General features: G+C 45.0%; 1 protein-coding gene across 2 annotated transcripts in view; it reads right to left on the reverse strand.

The window, feature by feature from the left end:
- The window catches only part of LOC133341903 (erlin-2-B-like), a 43,989-nt gene extending 26,243 nt beyond the window's left edge, over positions 1 to 17,746 (reverse strand). For both annotated transcript variants that reach the window (XM_061550723.1, XM_061550722.1), the window contains exon 1: positions 17,609 to 17,746. The gene's annotated coding sequence lies outside the window, so the exon portion shown is untranslated. The remainder of the gene's footprint in view (positions 1 to 17,608) is intronic.
- Positions 17,747 to 21,897: the final 4,151 nt, after the last annotated feature.

Genomic DNA, 21,897 nt, shown 5'->3' on the forward strand with positions numbered 1-21,897 from the left:
AAAAATCAAGTGATGATCATAGGGGGAGACCGATTCCTACCAAATGAAGAGAATTTCCAGCAATTTCCGGAAATTGCCTCTCCTCGATTCTTGCCCAGTGATAGTTCCCTTCCGGTCTCAGACCCCAAGGCAACAATCTCTAGAGTGGCATGGGACAATATGGCCACGTGGTTCATGGGTGCAAGAATTGGTCCTGATGGGCAAGGATTAGGAACCAGCAGGATCCGGCTCCATGTGCATGGGTTAATGCCAGGATTTGAGCTCATCCACTAATGGGAGCCCCCTGCTGCTCAATCAACTGGGCTACTTCATGGCTTAAAAATAAATATTAACCAGATGTTAATAATTGACTAATGCCTAGCAACGCATGGACTTGGGATTCTCAAGCCCAATGGGGGCTTTGTGGCCTTTTCCCAACCTTATCAAAACAGCCCGTGATTAGGAAGGATATTGGTCATAAGAATGTGATTTTTGCTATATGCACACCCGCAAATGCAGCTGCTACTCATCATCCATGACCTCGCGACTGCTGGACAAAGGCCTCCACAAGCTCTTGCCATCTTACATATTGTGATGTAACATTCCATATAGCTCCTGCACACCAGCTGATCTCATCACTCCATCTCCATGCCCTCTTGGGTGTTTCTGTCAATTGGCTGCCAAACTACTTTGATTTGGGCACTGCCGGCAATCACAATCTTGGCATAACTGATAAGAAAAAAAGCTGATGTAAAGTTAAATATTAGATTATAGATGAGAAGTGGGACAATGGTTACCGTTCTGCACCGTGAACCCAATGCCATGACTCACATCAGCGGCAAATGATATCCGAATCTGTCCTAGGCATCCCTTTCACCAATCTGCAGAGATCAGCGTGGTCAGGTATGGTCAAACAACCTCCATGACTGGCAGCATGGGAGGGCCTTCATCTGTATGTAAGTATCCATCAGAGTTGAATCTAACAAATGTGTAATTGCCTAATGTCAAGTTTAGTAATTTTATCGCTACCGAGCCGATACGCCTGGTGGGTGACTAGATTGAAAGCAGGATGTCTTTCAACTTTTTTTTTCATTTTGCATCAGGGAATTCAACTCGTGGTCAAATGAACCTCATTGCGGTACCGCGGAGTACCAAATAATAAAAAATGGCCGAGGCAATTAAATATTTTATTTCTGGGACACTATTTTTTCCAGGGGTGTACTTAACTCCGAGACTGGGGTACCAATCAATCCAAAATCAGCGCTACTCTGATGTCGAAACGCCAATCATTACCATAAAAAATCCATTATCGAAAAATTTTACTTTGAATAATGCATTGTGTACAGCTCGTCGAGATGAGTCGATTGCCGCATCGCCGACCATCAACAGACTAAAAATGACTCATTCACAGACATTATGCGAGAGCGAGATACTATCGTCCCATGTGTTACCGCCATGAAATTCAAATGAGCACCGTGCTGAATGCAGGGGTTACCTTCCTGGAAAATGCCGTGTTGGGAAAAACCGCGTTTGACATACTAAGACCTTGTAGGCAATAAAATATTTTAAAATACTTTTTTTTTAAACACGCTTTAATGAAATGTGCCGTACGAGTAATGACAGAACTCCACGACTCCAGGAAGTGGGCCACGTAGCTTGCCATAACGTCAGGGACCGTGGTGATTTACAGGCAACGTGAGTTGAGCGTGGACAATTAGACCTGTAAAAATGATTGTTTAAAAATATATTTCAAATTTTTAATGATAGAATATCGTATTGTCATCAGTATGACATACCTATACCAAGTTTGCAGTCGATATGACATTGGGAAGACGGTTGAAAATGAGTTGCAAGATTTGAGGATACGACAACAGACGGAGTGAGTTAAATAAAAGCGTGTAAAATGTTTAAAAATATATAATTTTTTTATTTTCATGATATAATATAGAGTCTTGTCATCAGTATGACATAGGTATATCAAGATAGCACATTGGAAAGTAGATAAAAATTGAGTTACAAAATTTTTTGAGGATACGACAATAAAAGCGTGTAAAATAGAGTGATGTTCCTGGGTCCGAAATCACCCCCTCTCTCTTTGTTTAAACAATTCTACAAGACTTCTACCCAGCGCAAAACACGGCTGCCTTTGTCTTGTATAGGCTATGCTTGTGTCCGTTGGAATTGCCGAGTTTGAGACATAATGATACGATTGTTAAGGCAAGGAACCACCAGTAATAAAAACGTGTGGTACTACAATAGACAATACAGAGACAGCTAAGTTGTCTCTATCACTGTGGCAGATTTATAGTCCACACCTCACAATTTGAAATAATCTTCAATGCAATACACGACAATGAATTACATATCCATTTTTTTAATGATAAACAGGTCCCCCTCTTTGCAATAAAAAGGCATGGCGTCTCAGATCTAAAAAACACTCACTTGGTGAGATAGGACATGTTTACCGCAATCGTCCATTGGAGGCGGCAACACAAACAGAAACCACGTACAACCACGCACACTCCTACTCCAGGACCCACGGGCTCACTCCCACGCCACATACACTCCCACCCTTACCCTCCCACCCAGTGTGCCCAGCCTTAGTGAGCAGAGGGCGTTGCACATCTCGCTTTCTATTACGCCAACCTTGTTCTTGATGTAACCCAGGTCACCCTTGCAAAAGAGGCAATGCTGGTCCCATGCGTCCCAACATATGTATTTATCTCCTGGTTAGATAAAGGAAACAATCAGGTGACCACTCGTTCACTAATCCCGGCAATGTAGACACTCCTGAGTCCACCCCGACTAGGGAATGCACCGAGAATCTTGTTGTCGCGAGCCATTTGTTTGACGGACTTGGCTACCCAAAACACGTGTCAACACAATACAAACGGCTCTCAAGATGCATGAGCAGAACATATCACCAACTGTACCGACCACTTACTTTGAGCATATCTCTGCAGACTGGTACCACGTGGAGTATTGCTTGTAAGCTCAAATTCATCAAACTTGCACGTTCAACACGAACCAATATTGTAATCTATTAAACAAACTTAATAGTCACCGATTGTTACTTCGTACTTTTACAACGGAAAATAATAAACATTTTAAAAATCACCTTCACGTCACTCATTGCTCTGTTCAATGCACACTGCAATAGCAATGCATTAGCAGTAGCCCAATGGTCAGTGTACTCAAAACTGGGGCATTTCAGCCCTTAGTGTGGTTAGGAAATTCCTTATGCAAATGCTGGGGAAACACCGGATTTATTTAAAAACTGGCTCAGTGCCGAGTGTGCTGATCCCTAACATTGCTCATGTCTGCCTTCTACCCATAATACATTGTTCATGGCCGGCTACCATCCACAACATCTACAAGCAAGCGTTACATTATGACCCCTTGCCCATGAAAACTGTTCGTGCCCGACTCCTGTCCACAATATCAGTGAACATTGTTCACGATTAGGCACTGTACCATATAATGAATGAAAATTCACAAACACCCGTTCCTGCACAAAACATCAGGGTTCCAAGTGGAAATGCTTTGACGGGGCACATGATGCTCCAAAAACTAAACGATTTTTATTTTATCTGGTAAGTTCCACTAAAGTGAATAGCTCTTTAATCAGAAGCGACCTGGCCACAAATGACAGCCCAGCGAAGTGGCTTATAATGTGCAAATGTACAGCACCCAAATACTCTTAAACACGTGTTCATTTTAAATGTGGAGGAAAATTCCACGCAACCACGGGGAGAACATGCAAACTTCAAATATACAGGAGTCAGGGTTGGGATCGAACCCCACAGTCTCTTTTATCACAGGTGAGGTAGTTAACATCTCACCACCGTGCAAACCGGTCTAAGGCTGCATCGCCTAAACGAACACTACAGGGCAAGATTATTTCACTGACAGTCAGAAGGTAAGATTCTCACAAGAAGAACACAAAACTGCCTCGGCGACACGATGTATTTATTAAGACACATTAATATTGCCACTAAAACCCTAGCTATTAGTAAAGTTAATCTATGAGAAACATACCGCAATAGCAATGAACTCTGGACCAACCAGCTGGAACACTTGACCACAATGTCAGGATGCATGTTTACAGACCGCGATTAAAAGATCTGAAACACGAACTTTAAAAAAATGCCACAGGAACAAGACTGCTCCACTTAGCGTCATGGGTTGGCATTTTTGTCAGCTCTAGGGAAATGAAGCATGCATGCAGACCACGAGTGATGTTCTCAGCGTTCCCTAATTTTAGTTCTGCTTCTGTTCACAGTAATTACAGTTGTAGCATTTTCTGTGTTATGTTTGATGGATCATCCCTATTATCACTTAAATTTGACCAGGCCAAGCAGTAGGTAGTAGAAGACTTCTCAAACAAACAGAAAGCCGGGAGTTCAAATTCCAGTTGGAGCCCCCAAACTTACTGCATTTCCCTTCGTAGACTGAGAAAGCATACATTTATGAAAAAATAAGAATAGGTTTTACCCTTTCTGGCAATAAAACAGGTGTTAAGGTGTTCAAACACCACATAGAAACCTTCTTGCAAGGAATCAAGTTCGCATTAACGACAATACTTGTAAACATGCAAACAAACATGTTCTTAAAATATATGCATTGTCTTTGAAACGGATTGGCCTACACCAGAGAGACAACCTTCTTTTGGGCCTAGTCTCACCAGTGTCAGACCAGAGAACGCCAAAAGGCAAACAGCACAAAGTCAATGCACTATCAGGGCAGTTATAGCTCAGGGAGAGCAGCTACAAAATGGGATCTTTTTTCCGGTATCAAAGTATGAAAAAATTAATTGGTTTTAGCCTTTCTGGCAATAAAACAGGTGTTAACATGATCAAACACCCAATAGAAACCTACATTTCCACGTACCCCGTTTTTCATTGTCTTGAGATGCAGGTGCAAGGTGCAAGTTATGTGCTCTATAAATTCAAATCGTTTTTCACTTTAAAACGAGTACCACTGTGCAAATATGTCATCAACGGATTTCCTAAACGGACATCGCGCATCCCTGCCATAGGAAAGTACCTTCCTACATTGGCTCAGGGATTGCTAACAGGAGGTGAGCACTGCCCCCCCGAGCTCCTCGAAGCATGGAGGCACTTTGTCCCCGGCCTTATCGTTTGTAAGTTACAGTTTGGTGATCTTGCGCCTACTGTAGAGTCCACTCACTCGATATTAGACTGGGTGAGGTGGAGAGCCAAGCCTCTCATCCAGACCGTGCATGGACATGAACCATATCACAGCATCAGACCATCACACGCTGCAGAGACCGGATGCGTGGATGGAGACATCCAGGACACTCCCCTGTACGAATGTGGTAAACAAATAAAAAAACATCTACTAAACTCTCTACTATTAAGTCACTCCCCAGAAACATCTCTGAAATCCACACCACATCTCCCAAAAGCCCTTGACTGGATATGAAAAACTTAACATGGTTACTTCAAAATTATCCCTATTAATCCATAAGACATTAAATCAACGCAGACTCGGGAGGTGTGTTTCGGTAGACCCCTCACAGAAGTGAGAAAGAGAAGAGTGAAAATCAACACACACTTGCATATGAGGTGGTGCCTGTACGGGGATGTACAGCAAGCGGGTTTCTGGGAGACTATTTGTGCGGAATAATCCGTCTACCCTTGTACAAACATCACCATCTGGTTTTTTTCTGCATGTCAAAAAAAACAAAAAAAGGAAATGGCCAAACATCCCAAGTGGAAGCTGAGAAAGTCTTTAGAACTTGTGGGGGTAAAATTTTCAAACTATGATTAGCTATACGGTCATTACAATTGATTGCACCAAATCACAGATATATCAGATTAGTTGTTTGTCATTCTGTGCTTTGGCCGAAAGATTTATTTTTCGTTATGAAGACGCATGTTTTGACAATACGGTACCCCAGGCGAGTGAACGTGGCATCAACATCGCGGCTCTGATATGTACCCATTCATAATTCCTTTAATTATGAATAAATGTAATTCACATTCATAAGGACCTGGAAAATATAATTAATGTTGCTTATATATGACCGTGCAGAAAGCCAGATGCAATATATTGCATTAACATAAAGTATTTATCGCATAATTAGGTATACATTTACAAGTTCACATCTGTTGCTCTGTACCGTTTTTAATTTTCTGCAAACGTTTCTTAAATAAGAACATAATGATTGCACAAGAGGTTAAATGAGCTTTAACTATACTGCACTTAACATTCTTCCAAATGTTCACAATTTAGCCAATAAACAGTAACGCAGAAGAGAAGGCCAGGACGCACTCGGAGATCCACATGTTCACCATCTCCAGATTCAGGTACCCATTTGTCGAACTCCCTTCTCACCATCCCGCAGACCAGTTGGGGTTTCGAAGTTTCACACATCTGCATTATCCACCAACTTTCAAAAAAACAAAGATCCCCAGTATAGTGCTGTTAGCGAGCACCTATGAAGACCGGAACGGTACACGAGGGGGTGGGTGGCCAGCACCACGCCTGGCACCTTTGTCTCCCTAGTGGCGAGATACTCATTTGAGGCTGAGTCAACCTAGAGGAGGCCCAGAACTGGTTTAGAAAATTGAGCAGGAATCAAACTCGGGTCGCTGGGTTCCGTAGCGCAGCGCGCTAACCACTACACTACCGCTCCCTATTTTCGCTCTCCTGTAGATGCTCACTCGCTCTCCTTGCAAGTGAGAAATCTCGCTCACTCTGCTGCACGCGTGACCGCCTGATCTCTCGTACGTGCATACTCACAAGCCTGCTTTCGAGCGCAGATTCTCGCTTGAGATCTGCACTTTCAAAATAGTAAGTTGGCTTGGATGGGACACATTACTCAATTAGGATTACACATGGCAATCGTCACCCTTCCACTGGCACACAAATGCCACCTTGCAGGTCAGGACTGAGACACCCTTTGTTACGCATGGACAGCTGCCAATGGGGTTCCCCTTCGAATGGTTAAAATGAGATGAGATATAAGGAGCTTTGAGGTGCCAAGGCATTCTAAGATTATGAATGGGAAAGACCGCCGAGGAGGGGACACGAGTGAGAGGACAATCATTGCAGCAATGGAATGACGAGATCAGTGAATGTGGAAGAGGGAGATGGACTGTGACATTGCAGGGCTGTGAGAGATGCGAGTGGCACATTTATTCCACCATCTGCCTTTCTTTGCCATTTGTCTGCAGATAAACAGGGATAACAGGACGATAACGCTACTCATCCAGCAATTAGCCTTTCCACCAATAACACCCTCACTGCAGTGTGGACAAGAGGCGTTGTACTTTACTGTGGCGGAAGTGGGCTCTTTTGGTATCACTTGTTAATTTGCATTTTTTTTATCCTGAATATTCCATTTTACATCATATCTTCTCAATGTACATGCATCTCACTTGCAAAATGAGACGTGTCTCAATGGGCTCGTGCCTGGTTTTAAATCACAGACTTGTTTTATTGATTTGCTCCTTGGGATCCACAATTAAGAACCACTATATCAAGCTTAGCCCCGACAGATAGCAGGAACCTTGTACAAGGCGAAGGGAACTATTGTCACAATGAGTGAGGAATTAAGGTTCAGCGGTAATTACATATCTCGATGCCACCAGGCCGAGCCATCGCTTATTTCATTGCTTCTGCTAGATCCAGCAGTTGTTACACAATCAAAATGAAAAAAAATAAGGTCTGCTCTCACAAGTGTTATCATCTCCCACGATCTTTAAATCCCCCATCTTAGGTCGCCGACCTTCTTGGGTGTAACGCCAACAACGCCTGTAGGTATCGGTAACTTGCCCTCCACAGCCCTGCGCACACGTGCCGTATGCATCGCAGCCTCCTCTTTGAACTACGTGTAGAATTCTCTCTTGCCATGTTCCATTGCAAACTTTCAATTAACTTTCCATACCGTCGTGACAATCTTTGAATTCTCAGCACGCACCTGTATTCAAATGCGAGGAGCGTTTTTTCTCGTTTTGTTATAGCCAGAATGTATCCCTGTTGGTACAGGAGCAGAGCTTTTAATAATGAGTAATTCATTTAAAATCCAGGTCAAGATTTACTTTCACAATTATATTTTTTTCGGTGGAGGTCAATAAAATGGTCGCTGAAGACCGGTTGCTCACGATTGTAATGTTGACTTTTCACAAATTCCATATTCCCTGTGAACAACACGCAATGCTCATTTCAGGCACGACCTTTTTTTCAACAGATTGTCATGCGTCTGTGTTTTACATGGGATCCACAAAGGGTAGCTGCAACAAAAAGTACCCATTTGGTTGTATTGACATGATTGTTGCATAAAGTAACATGCCATTGATTAACAACTAATTTAGCTGTAATGCAGCCTCATATCAATGGTATATCATAGGCTCACAGGTTCAAGTAATGTCACACCACAACTGATAGCCACATGCACACAATGATCATACAATTTTCTAAATAATACCAGAATACAAGTGTAGTGGTTTCAACTGATTTGCAGACGTAACACATTTATTAATACCAACACACTTAACACAAAGGGGTAACTGCCCCTTTACCAGATAACAACCTGTGGTGGTGGACCACCAGGCTAACTACATGAGTTACACTGGGAGTAGCTACAATGGACCGGACCCCAGCTTGGGTCCAGGTCCACGTGTTGGTGACTTCTTCTTGGGCGTAGAACGTAGATCTTCAGATGACAACAGCAACGCTGAACCTCGGTTCCTCTCATGGACCCGGTTTAAATCCTCACTGGCCATGGCTGGCTCCACCTTTGGCCACAACCACCTTCTCGAACCCTCTAGCAGGATCTCGCCCCGCACGTGACCACCCCCAGCCCCCACTTGGGGCCCCTGTGTAGATCTTACCCATCACGTGCCTTCCAGGGTAAACCAGAGTGCCATGGCCTGGGATAACCTCATTCCATGGCTGACACTCTCACACTCCATCCTGTAAGAGTCAGCACTGCATGCCACGCGTGGTGCCACCGAGCGCTATGACCCAGGGCTCACTGAGCCCCCTCTAGAGCTGGTACTACACCCACATATACGGGGTGTCTGCGATGGTTAGAGCCGGCATTACCAGAGTGACATCCACGATGTCGCTATATACGTGATGTTCGCGATGTCAGTGCATCGCACGCCGTGCCTCTATACGGCCGGCACTACAAAGTGATATCCGCGATGTCACTACGTCAACCCCCCCCCCCTTTCGTAGCACTCAACTGTCCCGGCTGTCAACTCCCCCTTAAACGAACCAAGTGACTAGGGTGATAAAAAAATAGTAAAAAGTAATTAAAATGCTGTGTGCCTCAACAAGTAACAATAATTACCAATTAAATACCCAAACCCACCTATACAATATATACACTACCGACAAACGTACATTAACAACAGGGAAAAGGGTGCGAGTACAGAACACGAGGGAAAAAAATGCAGTGAACCGCAAACGCTCAGAATCCCCTTCATCGCCAACATCTCCCACCCTCACCGTGTAACAACACCCGCAGCACAATAAGGGATAGGTTCAGCCAATAGCCGAAACGGCTTACCGAGTGCGACAACCAACTGATGTTGTGTGGGAGTGTGTGCGCATGGGGATCACGAAACCCGAAGAGTTTTTGATTGAGTCCTCGTGGCCGGGCCTCCAGGGGAGGTGGACTTGCTCTCTCTGGAGGCCCCGGGGGGAATATGTAAATGTCCCGTCGAACCCTCACGAAGAGCAGTAGGCCGGGTCGATGGGTTCTCCTCTCCCGAATTCAGTGGAGATGGCGCAGGCAGCGGCGCTGGGGATGTCAGGCGCGCGGCACCTTAGGGTGCAGTGGACCGAAGGACAGTCGGGCGGATGACGGCGGTGGTCCGGGGTGCCGTCGTCGTAGTACGCGACAGCCCAACGAGACATGTCCTGGCAGGTCGCAGCTGTAGAACATGAAGGGGCTGCTCCCGGGACGAAGAGATGTCTTCCGCCGTTGCTGGTCGTCCGCACGCCACACCATGCCATCCCCTCGCCCGCCTCCGCTCTGGGTCGATGCGCAGGCTGGGACGGGCTCCACGTCTTCAAGTGTGTCCGGCCCCTTGCAGGGTGCAGTACACGCCGCCAACCCCCTGTGCCGTTGCAAGAGCTGGTGAGCCTGAATGTATCTCGCAACCTTGATGGACGAAAGATCGTTGTCTACAGCTGGCAGAACGACGTTAAGGTCCTTAGCTAAAGCCAGCAGTCTCTCAAGAACCAACGAGTTGACTCCGTCGTGGTCCATCCTCGGAAAGGTAATCTTCGCTAGCGCCAAAAGTGCACTACGGAAGGCAAGGGGCATCTCGGTTTCCCCTTTCCTTCGCGGAGTGAACGTGTGGCGCACGTTCGTCGGTGGCTCGTAAATTGCCGCCATTTGGTCGAAGGCTTGAGTCAGCGTGGCCTTCTCCGACGGCGGGATAAAAAACGCTGACAGGGCGTCATCATGAAGGGCAGCGGGCAGTGCTTTCAGTGCCTCCGCCTCTGTCCACCCCGGGAAGTCGGCGTTCGTCAGGAACCGCCGCTTGAAGACCACCCAGTCGCCTCCGGCGGCAATGAATTCTTTCACAAAGGGAAGTCGTCGCCAAAGAGATGGAACGTCCACCGACGATTTCGACGCAGCTTCGGATTTGGCGTGGCTCCATTGCTCCCGCTTCCACCGCTGGCTCCGCGATGTGGGGCTCCGCGAGGATGGACGCCACGGCGTGGAGGAGTTCTGCGAGGCGGCCATGTACATCTGGAGCACCCTCCTTGTCGGTGTTGAGCTGTCGCGTGCCCGGTCGGAGCTCTGCTACACCGGTAATTCTTCGCCTCCATCCTCCGGGGCTGTTTGCGGGATGAAATCTTCGTCTTCGTCGTCCTGGTACGTAGTCTGCGGCGCGTAGACAGTCTAATGGCTAGCTAAGTAAAATAGCATTTGGCCACTTCAGACACCAGTTGTAGTAGGTTCAACTGAGTTGCAGAAGTAGTCTTGGAGGCATCACATTTATTAGACCAACACACTTAACACCAGATAACAACCTGTGGTGGTGGACCACCAGGCTAACTACATTAGTTACACTGGGAGTAGCTACAACGGACCGGACCCCAGCTTGCGTCCAGGTACACGTGTTGGTGACTTCTTCTTGGATGTAGAACGTAGATCTTCAGATAACAACAGCAACGCTGAACCCCGGTCCCTCTCGGGGACCCGGTTTATATGCTCGCTGGCCGTGGCAGGCTCCGCCTTTGGCCACGACCACCTTTTCCTACCCTCTAGCAGGATCTCGCCCCGCACGTGACCACCCCCAGCCCCCACTTGGGGCCCCTGCGTAGATCTTACCCGTCACATGCCTTCCACGGTCAACCAGAGTGCCATGGCCTGGGGTAACCTTATTCCATGGCTGACACTCTCACACTCCATGCTGTAGGAGTCAGCACTGCATGCCACGCATGGTGCCACCGAGCCCCCTCTAGGGCTGGTACTACACCCACAAATACGGGGTGTCCACGATGGTAATACATCGCACGCCGTGCCTTGCTGGAGCCGGCATTACCCAGTGACATCCACGATGTCGCTACATACGTGATGTCCACGATGCAAGTGCATCGCACACCGTGCCTCTCTAGGGCCGGCACCACACAGTGACATCCGCGATGTCACCACACAAGTGTGAGCTTGGTTTGGAATTGGGTATAGATTTTTTAAATGGTGTTAAATATGAATTTGATCCAACGTGTTTACGAGGATGACAGTCCACTGAGGTTATCCGTTTTGTTTTGCAAGGGAAATCTTGGCAGGTTTAGTTAGGCAATGTGCACATCCTTTCTTTGTAGAGAAAAGTCAAATGTATCATCCAGCCAGCTTGGGGTGGTGCTCATCTCTGGTGGAAGCAAATTGTACCAGTGGTGCAATTCCACATTACTATTGACAAGGCCAGTCTCTCAAAACAACTGCTGGTGACTTTCGACATAAGCAGTACTCAGTTTATCGACCCAGCAAGAATGATAATAAATGTAACTAACGGCCTTCCAAATGTAGTGTAATCTAGCACTCTTGTCACTTCGCTACATGCTTAGATTTGTTTTAAGTCAAGCTACAATAGGGCACAAGATTACCCATTCCATTGACATAATGCAATGGTGGCTTCTATGTACAAAGGGTCAGAGCGCTCTGAGATTATGTAATTTGCAAGAAAGGGTTGGGAAACTATAGTCACTAGGAACGGGTTAAGTGGCAAGCCGGCAATTACTCCTGAGTGAACTGTCCAGCCAGTTTAATCAACCGGCTGGGAGTGAACTTCAACCTTGCGCAATCTCACAACGGATTGTATGGACAAATCAGGACAGTGTGGTAATAATATCCATGTCCCCAGAACTGAAAAGCAGTAGCAGCCACAAAAGTAGAGTATAGTCCGAGCCCTCACACCATCTTTGAACCTCAGCCCTACCCTGAGGTTGGGGTTATAACAAGTTTTTGTCAAGACCCTTGCCATAACCCTCATGCGAGCCCATACTTTAAAGATAGCCCAAGCCTTCACCCTAAAGTTAACCAAAACATAACCGAAATATAACCGATATTGACCTCAACCTTGACAATAACCCCAACTCTAAACCAAACACCCTGGCCCAGCCTTAAACTACAGCCATAACCAAAAGCTCAACGATGGCATTTATGCCAAGTCCCTTTTATATAATCTAAAAACAACTCTAGCCATACCCCTGACTAACCGGAGACTTTTCGAGTTTCCTCTCATTCGTGCCATGCATATTATTTTGGATTGCTCGCTGGATTTCCATTGTACATAATTGTCGTTGTTTATTAGCTGTGTTTATATATTTAAAAAAATCCCCTGCCTGTTCTGTGGAGCCCCCTGGAAACTTCCTCCCTTCCTGTGCAACCTGCTACCACATCAGCCGTTTTGGCGGGGTCACGAATGCAAAATAATCTTAGCTCAATGGGCCTTACCCAAAATAAACTGACCGACTTTCCCCAACCATCACACTATACAACATCCTGACCCTAACGCGAGACCTGATCCTACTCTAGTCCTATCTCTGCCGATAAAAGTCATGATAACCAAGATTCAACGCTCATGCAAGATGAGCCCAGCCGTAAATCTATCGTCGGAACAGCTCAGCTCTGGTTAGTTGCATAAACACATACACCTACATGGGGGTATACGCATGAAGTGGAATAAATTAAAAGCAAAACTATTAAATAATTGAGGATGTGTTACTGGCCACGGACCCCGACTCTAACCTTGACCCCTGACCCTATATAAGTGGCTTCACTTCCTATGTATCAACGTCTCCGCGTGTCTTGCCCAGTGTTGCAACATATTCAAGGTTTCCTCCCAACTTACACGGCTTTAAATAACAAAGTGCAACTCAAAAGGAAACACAATAGCAGCTACATCTATGCTGTGTCCCAGGATGTCTCGCAGATTACGGCTTCGTGAATGAGAAAAAAAATCTATCTTTTTTTATATTATAACCAAGCGCGTTACGGCCCTTTGATGCCCCACGGGTGAAGAAGCTTCAACCAAATGACCCAACAGGTGCGCAGGAATACGCTTGGTGTGGCCACCGTGCATACCAGGCGTTATAGGTTAACAGGAGTTATACAATCCATAATATAGGGGGTTTCTTGGGGGTAAATCGCGTAAATATAAATGTGTCGTTAAACCCGCCAATTAATAAGGTTTATCAGAACATGCCAATTCGTTACTAGTACAGCAACACAGTTGTGTTAACCAACAAAATCCACAACATTTACAGAGTACGACGACGTTTCGCCAGTAATTATAACCAGCATCATCAGGCGTCGAAGCAGAGGGCACTGCAGCAAATCCAATGTTTGCTAGCCGCCTCCACCTGCAGGCGTGAAGTTTGGTGAAATCAAAAGTTAAATGGGCGCCCTGAGTGTCGTGTGTTCAGTGTGCTGCTGCTGTACGTGCAGCTTGTGTTGCAGTAGTAGCAGCAGTAGTAGCAGCAGGGGTAGCAGCAGTAGTAGCAGCAGGGGTAGCCGTCGCTGATCGTGTTGTAGAAGCTCTTAGTGTAGTGCTGCTAGCTCGTGTAGCTTAGTAGCTTCTGTGGTGTGGAGAAGTAGTCGCGAGTGTGGTAGTGGTGGTTTATGCAGTTGTAGTATTAGCTACTAGTGTAGCAATATCATTGGCGAGTGTAGTAGTGGTGGTTCATGCAGTTGTAGTATTAGCTACTAGTGTAGCAATATCATTGGCGAGTGTAGTAGTGGTGGTTTATGCAGTTGTAGTATTAGCTACTAGTGTAGCAATATCATTGGCGAGTGTAGTAGTGGTGGTTCATGCAGTTGTAGTATTAGCTACTAGTGTAGCAATATCATTGGCGAGTGTAGTAGTGGTGGTTTATGCAGTTGTAGTATTAGCTACTAGTGTAGCAATATCATTGGCGAGTGTAGTAGTGGTGGTTTATGCAGTTGTAGTATTAGCTACTAGTGTAGCAATATCATTGGCGAGTGTAGTAGTGGTGGTTCATGCAGTTGTAGTATTAGCTACTAGTGTAGCAATATCATTGGCGAGTGTAGTAGTGGTGGTTTATGCAGTTGTAGTATTAGCTACTAGTGTAGCAATATCATTAGCGAGTGTAGTAGTGGTGGTTTATGCAGTTGTAGTATTAGCTACTAGTGTAGCAGTATCATTGGCGAGTGTAGTAGTGGTGGTTTATGCAGTTGTAGTATTAGCTACTAGTGTAGCAATATCATTGGCGAGTGTAGTAGTGGTGGTTTATGCAGTTGTAGTATTAGCTACTAGTGTAGCAATATCATTGGCGAGTGTAGTAGTGGTGGTTCATGCAGTTGTAGTATTAGCTACTAGTGTAGCAATATCATTGGCGAGTGTAGTAGTGGTGGTTCATGCAGTTGTAGTATTAGCTACTAGTGTAGCAATATCATTGGCGAGTGTAGTAGTGGTGGTTTATGCAGTTGTAGTATTAGCTACTAGTGTAGCAATATCATTGGCGAGTGTAGTAGTGGTGGTTTATGCAGTTGTAGTATTAGCTACTAGCGTAGCAATATCATTGGCGAGTGTAGTAGTGGTGGTTCATGCAGTTGTAGTATTAGCTACTAGTGTAGCAATATCATTGGCGAGTGTAGTAGTGGTGGTTTATGCAGTTGTAGTATTAGCTACTAGTGTAGCAATATCATTGGCGAGTGTAGTAGTGGTGGTTCATGCAGTTGTAGTATTAGCTACTAGTGTAGCAATATCATTGGCGAGTGTAGTAGTGGTGGTTCATGCAGTTGTAGTATTAGCTACTAGTGTAGCAATATCATTAGCGAGTGTAGTAGTGGTGGTTTATGCAGTTGTAGTATTAGCTACTAGTGTAGCAATATCATTGGCGAGTGTAGTAGTGGTGGTTCATGCAGTTGTAGTATTAGCTACTAGTGTAGCAATATCATTGGCGAGTATAGTAGTGGTGGTTCATGCAGTTGTAGTATTAGCTACTAGTGTAGCAATATCATTAGCGAGTGTAGTAGTGGTGGTTCATGCAGTTGTAGTATTAGCTACTAGTGTAGCAATATCATTGGCGAGTGTAGTAGTGGTGGTTCATGCAGTTGTAGTATTAGCTACTAGTGTAGCAATATCATTGGCGAGTATAGTAGTGGTGGTTCATGCAGTTGTAGTATTAGCTACTAGTGTAGCAATATCATTGGCGAGTGTAGTAGTGGTGGTTTATGCAGTTGTAGTATTAGCTACTAGTGTATCAATATCATTGGCGAGTGTAGTAGTGGTGGTTTATGCAGTTGTAGTATTAGCTACTAGTGTAGCAATATCATTAGCGAGTGTAGTAGTGGTGGTTTATGCAGTTGTAGTATTAGCTACTAGTGTAGCAATATCATTAGCGAGTGTAAGTAGTGGTGGTTTATGCAGTTGTAGTATTAGCCACTAGTGTAGTAGTAGACAGTGCAGTGGCGATAGTGTAGTAGTAGCTGGTGTAATGGTAGTTAATACTGGTAGTGGTAGTACTGTACTCGTATGTAGTGTGGTGTTAGTACTGTAGTAGCTAGTGTAGTGAAAGTACTGTAGTAATAGCAAAAGCAAGTGTGGTTGTGGTACTGTGGAAGTACTAGTGTAATGGTAGTGTGATGGTAGCTAGTATAGTGGTAGCTAATGTAATGGTAGTGTAGTAGTAGCTAGTGTAGTAGTAGCTAGTGTAATGGTAGTGTAGTGGTAGTACTAGTGTAGTAGTAGCTAGTGTAGTGGTAGTGTAGTGTTAGCTAGAGTGGTGAGTGGCGAGGGTGGTGGTGTAGTACTAGTGAAGTAGTAGCTAGTGTAGTGGTAGTGTAGTAGTAACTAGTGTAGTAGTAGTGGCGAGGGTGGTAGTGGTGTAATGGTAGTGTAGTACTAGTGTAGTAGTAGCTGGTGTAGTGGTAGTGTAGTGGTAGTGTAGTAGTAGCTAGTGTAGTAGTAGTGTAGTGGTAGTGTAGTAGTAGTTAGTGTAGTAGTGTAGTAGTAGTGTAGTAGTAGCTAGTTAGTGTAGTGTAGTGGTAGTGTAGTAGTAGCTAGTGTAGTAGTAGTGTAGTAGTGTAGTAGTAGCTAGTTAGTGTAGTGTAGTGGTAGTGTAGTAGTAGCTAGTTAGTAGTGTAGTAGTAGTGTAGTAGTAGCTAGTTAGTGTAGTGTAGTGGTGTAGTAGTAGCTAGTGTAGTAGTAGTGTAGTAGTAGCTAGTGTAGTGGTAGTGTAGTAGTAGCTATTGTAGTGGTAGTGTAGTGGTAGTACTAGTTTAGTAGTAGTGTAGTGTTAGCTCGTGTAATGGTAGTGTAGTGTTAGCTAGTGGTAGTGTTAGCTAGTGTAGTGTTAGCTCGTGTAATGTTTGCTAGTGTAGTGTTAGCTCGTGTAGTGTGTCTAGGGTGGTGAGTGGTGAGGGTGGTGGTGTAGTGGTAGTGTAGTAGTAGCTAGTGTAGTGGTAGTGTAGTAGTAGCTAGTGTAGTGGTAGTACTAGTGTAGTAGTAGTGTAGTGGTAGTACTAGTTTAGTAGTAGTGGTAGTGTTAGCTAGTGTAGTGTTAGCTAGTGTAGTGTTAGCTAGGGTAGTGTTAGCTAGTGTAGTGTTAGCTAGTGTAATGTTAGCTAGTGTAGTGTAGTGGTAGTATTAGCTAGTGGTAGTGTTAGCTAGTGGTAGTAGTAGCTAGTGTAGTGTTAGCTAGTCTAGGGTGGTGAGTGGTGAGGGTGGTGGTGTAGTGGTAGTAGTAGCTAGTGTAGTGGTAGTGTTAGCTAGTGGTAGTGTAGTGTGGTGTTAGCTAGTGTAATGTTAGCTAGTGTAGTGTTAGCTAGTGTAGTGTGTGTAGTGGTAGTAGTAGCTAGTGTAGTGTAGTAGTGTTAGCTAGTGTAGTGTGTGTCGGGTGGTGAGTGGTGAGGGTGGTGGTGTAGTAGTAGTAGTGTAGTAGTAGCTAGTGTAGTAGTGGTAGTGTTAGCTAGTGTAGTGTAGTAGTGTTAGCTAGTGTAGTGTAGTAGTGGTAGTGGTAGCTAGTGTAGTGTTAGCTAGTGTAGTGTTAGCTAGTGTAGTGTAGTAGTGTAGCTAGTGTAGTGTAGTAGTGTTAGCTAGTATAATGTTAGCTAGAGTAGTGTGTGTAGGGTGGCGAGTGGTGAGGGTGGTGGACGGGACGCGGCACTCACCGCGTTCAGCACGCGCGGCGCATTCACCAGTACCACGTGACCCGGCAGGGGAGCGCCACGTGACCCGGAAGTTAAACGCCTCCGCGCCACGTGACCTCAACCGCCGTCGCCGCCGCCCACAAGGAGCGGCGGTACCACGTGACATTCGGGAAGTGGAGCCGCGCGTTCTACGGCGGCCGCGCGGGGCTAAATGGCACGGCGGTGGCACGTGAAACGCGATTTGAAAATAAATACATTTATTCATACAAAGTTATTAATTTTACTGTAATTTTTTTTTATTCACACACGAAGAGCGACATATGAGTAGCCATCGAGTCTCTCTATGTGTCTCTCTATGTGTGTCTCTCTCTCTATGTGTGTCTCTCCGTGTCTGTGTCTCTCTCTGTGTCTCTCCCTCTCTCTGTATATGTGTCTCTCTCCGAGCTTGCATTCACACCTGATGACGGTTGCTTGTGTTGCAATCGAAATGTCGTGATCTATAATTTATTTTATTTTCTATCTACGTGACTTTACCGAAAGAACCAAAGAATATAAAACAATTCGTTATAATTTTCGGAGGAAATGTGGTTTCTAGTAATCATAAGCCAAGCATTTATTGAATATGTCGACTTATTGGTGCCTGCCACCAAGTGTGCATCCTCGGCAGGTGGTATTAATTTCGCCGACTCTTAAATAAGAGTCGAGGATCACGATGAGAGTGAGTCAACTCCGGCCAGGGTTTAATTCAAGAATTTTTCCAAATATCTCAACGTGGCATACGATCCAGTGTCTGCTTATTGTAGGATTTGGTAGGAGTATTGGAATGTGTTTACAAAAGCAGACCAGCTCCGTGGCAGCAGCCGAACATTAGCGAATCGCGACTGACATTGCAGAAAATAAGCAACCAGTCTGCCTGGCTGCAAAGGCCATCAAATGAATGCCTGCTGATGGGGAAAAAGCAGAGATTATGGCAAAAAAAACTTCGTGGATTGTGTGTCTAAACTGTTCAGGAGCTCATCTTGGTTCTTTCGGTAAAGTCACGTAGAAGGGAAGTAATAAAATAAAAATAAAACATAATAAAATATTTATCACGACGTTTCGGCCACAACGCAAGCAGCCGTCCTCAGGTGAAGACCAGGTCTGCTTTTGGGGATATTTGGCGAGTTTCTTTAATGAGTGGCATGTGGAAGTATCCAGAGTACCCGAATAAAACCCACCACGCACACACGAGGGGCAAACACTCAACACTGCCGTCTCCGGACAGCATCTCGCAATCCCACAATCCTACAACACCTGGCAAGCCCTCTACATGCACAGGACTGCCCAGGCGAAATCAACTATCCAGCAAGCGCATGTGGCTCTGCGTATCCCCACTAGATGGCAGCTTTGTCATAAAATGTCGTGTGCGGTCATGTGCCTCAATGAGGTGAGTTTAACACTTCGGCTTTCGTGATCGAATATATTCATAATAAATGGGAGGGACTTAGATCGCGTAAATATGAATGTGTCGTTAACCCACCGCCACCCGACACAGCAAATGATTAAGTTTTGTGACGTGAACAAAGCGTGCCAATTAGTTACTACTTCAGCACACCGGTGTGTTGGAGAGTAAAACCCACAACATTTATCATTCGAGTACGACGTTTCGCTGGTGATTACAACCAGCTTCATCAGGCGATTTGCCAGAATCACCAATTCAGAAATTTTGCCTAAATCACCAATTCTGGCAAATTGCCTGAAACTGATGATGTTCACATGCAGGTGTATACGTCAGGCACCAAGGCCGTCATTATAATAAATATTCAAATATGCTCAAAATGTCCCCCCCCCCCCCCCTCAATCGCTATAAAATAGATTTCTGTTTATAAGATTGTGGCTATTATTGTACTCTGTTAATCCATAATCTCTGCCATTACATACAATGAAACAAGAAAAGGTAAAATAGAAAAAACAGAGCAATGTAATACAATATACTATTAGACATTATTGTAAAAAAAAAAAGTCCATCCCATGTGTTAGTGGATTTTTTAATATTTTAGGCAGGAAATGGCAGGACATTCATTTTCAAATTTAGATTCTTTTTTTCTGGGGGGGGGGGGGGGGGCTGAAGATTTGGTCCCCCCCCCCCCCCCACCAATGTTGACTCCAAGGCTACGGCCTTGTCAGGCACATTGACTCTTGGTGATTGGATACCTGGTTGACGATGGCTATATACGTGTACAGCGAATCTATTTAATTTGCAACCACGCCTTTAACTCAAAACTCAGGTTCTCGTAACTAATATCCAATGTTCCACGTGTTTTTGGTTTGACCAAATGACTAACGCCATTGCGTGTGAGTAGCTGTGGGGAAGAAACACTGTTTCTAAACTGAGGGAAACATTTAAGCATGGTCAATCGTGTATTGCTACCTGTCCTGGTTTTCCCAGAATCATCATATTTGTGAGATCACTATCCTGGGAAATCTGCAACTCTTTCCGAGACCATATTCTTAGTCACGGCTCAACTCTCGTTTGGCCTCCTAACGCAGCTCAACTCACGCAGAAGCCGCTCAGTTGCTTCCACAGATGCATGAGTGGCGTGATGAGCGTGGGGTCTGCGGGTGCCCTGGCCCCTCCTGGTGGCCAAGATTACGAGTTGGGGCCCCCTTGACAACCACCATGAGATACTTTTCAACAACATTGTTAAAAAAATAACTAAGACGTATTTAAAACGCGGTTTAAATTTACTTTTATGAAAGTGGTTTCATTTACGTTCCACGTTTTATTAACATTTATCTAGAACAGTAACGCGGTTGGATTCCTCAAATTGCGCGTCGCATGTTTGTTTCGACGTTGTCATCATTGTGCCACCGGGTAGACAAGCAGAATCTTCTGGCTTGGGGCGAATAGGGGGAAGGTATCAGGTGGCACCACACTTCGTTCGCACGGGGCGCGCGCTCGTTCGCTGAAAGCCACGTCAGTGCTGTTTAGGTGAACCAAAGATTGAATGTTTAACACGTAGGCTGTCGCAACCAATATCATCCATAACACAGGTTTTTTTTGTTAGATAGCGTAAATATATAAATGTGTTGTTAAACCCGCTACCACCCCACACAGCCAATTAGTAAAGTTTGTCACATTAACAGAACATGCCAATTCGTTTCGAGTACAGCACACCTGTGTATTGGCATGTTCTGTTTACGTGACAAACCTTACTAATTGGCTGTGTCGGGTGGTGGCGGGTTTAACGACACATTTATATATTTACGCGATCTAAACCAAAAAAAACCTGTATTATCAAAGAATTCATGTTTGCCGTTTGAGGGCTCCAAATGCGTGGATCCCGGATTCAAGTCCGAATCGAGTGCCAATGTGCCGTGCGAGACTAATCAAATATTGGGGCCCCACCTGACCGATTGCAACACCCCCTGAGCTGATAATGTAGTGACTACGCTACTGTGGCTCGTCATTGATATATGGTTCAGGCTCTGCTCATGGAAATTTTGAGCATGGCTGGGACCATACCCAGAGCCGGCTCAAGTTAAGTGTGACTTTGAGCCTTCTCACTTGAACCAGAGCCAAGCCTGAGCCAAGCTGTCACGAAGAATTCAGAACGAAATGTCTCAGGTTTTTGTCCATTCAAGGCAATGCTGTACATGTAGATACATGGACATGGCCCATTGGTAGCAAATTCACCACTCGTTGCAGAGGTTCACGGTTCTAATCCAGCGGCCTCCCTGATATTTTACCACGGGTGTATTGACCGTACAGATGCACGTCTGCTTTAGAGTGGATAGTTAACATCACATGATGCAATTCTCAATGAGTCGGCTACTGTGCGCTGGCGTCAGGATACATTTTTTGACATTCGAAAAATTGCACGAAGCAATCATCTCCCTTTCTGGCATACATATGCCGACTTTCAAGCCTGTCTGAATCGTCTTGTGCCACACAGGAACAGCTGCTGCTGGCGGTGCCCTTTGAATGTTTGAGATGCGATCATGCAATGAGATGATGACCTTTGCCGTAGGTCTAATTACCACGGTTTGCTACGTTCGGTGCGAAATAAGTTCAACATACATACATACTGTACATGTAAGGTGCTTTGAGTTGCTGTAGGAATTTAAGTGCCATATGCATTTAAATATCACACATTATTTAGATGTATTTTTATCATGATATGCCCCAGATATTTTGTACTTTAGAAGTGCCAACCGAAATAAGTACTGTACATGAAAAATGTTGACATTTAATTTGTGCCTGCCATGGCCATCACTCTGCATAAAGACTAATTATTATTTTTATCCCAGTTGGCTGCCAGGAATTGAGT

The sequence above is a fragment of the Lethenteron reissneri genome, chromosome 12, assembly GCF_015708825.2.
Source record: "Lethenteron reissneri isolate LAM-NWPU_2019-01 chromosome 12, ASM1570882v1, whole genome shotgun sequence".
Taxonomy (NCBI): Eukaryota; Metazoa; Chordata; class Hyperoartia; order Petromyzontiformes; family Petromyzontidae; genus Lethenteron; species Lethenteron reissneri.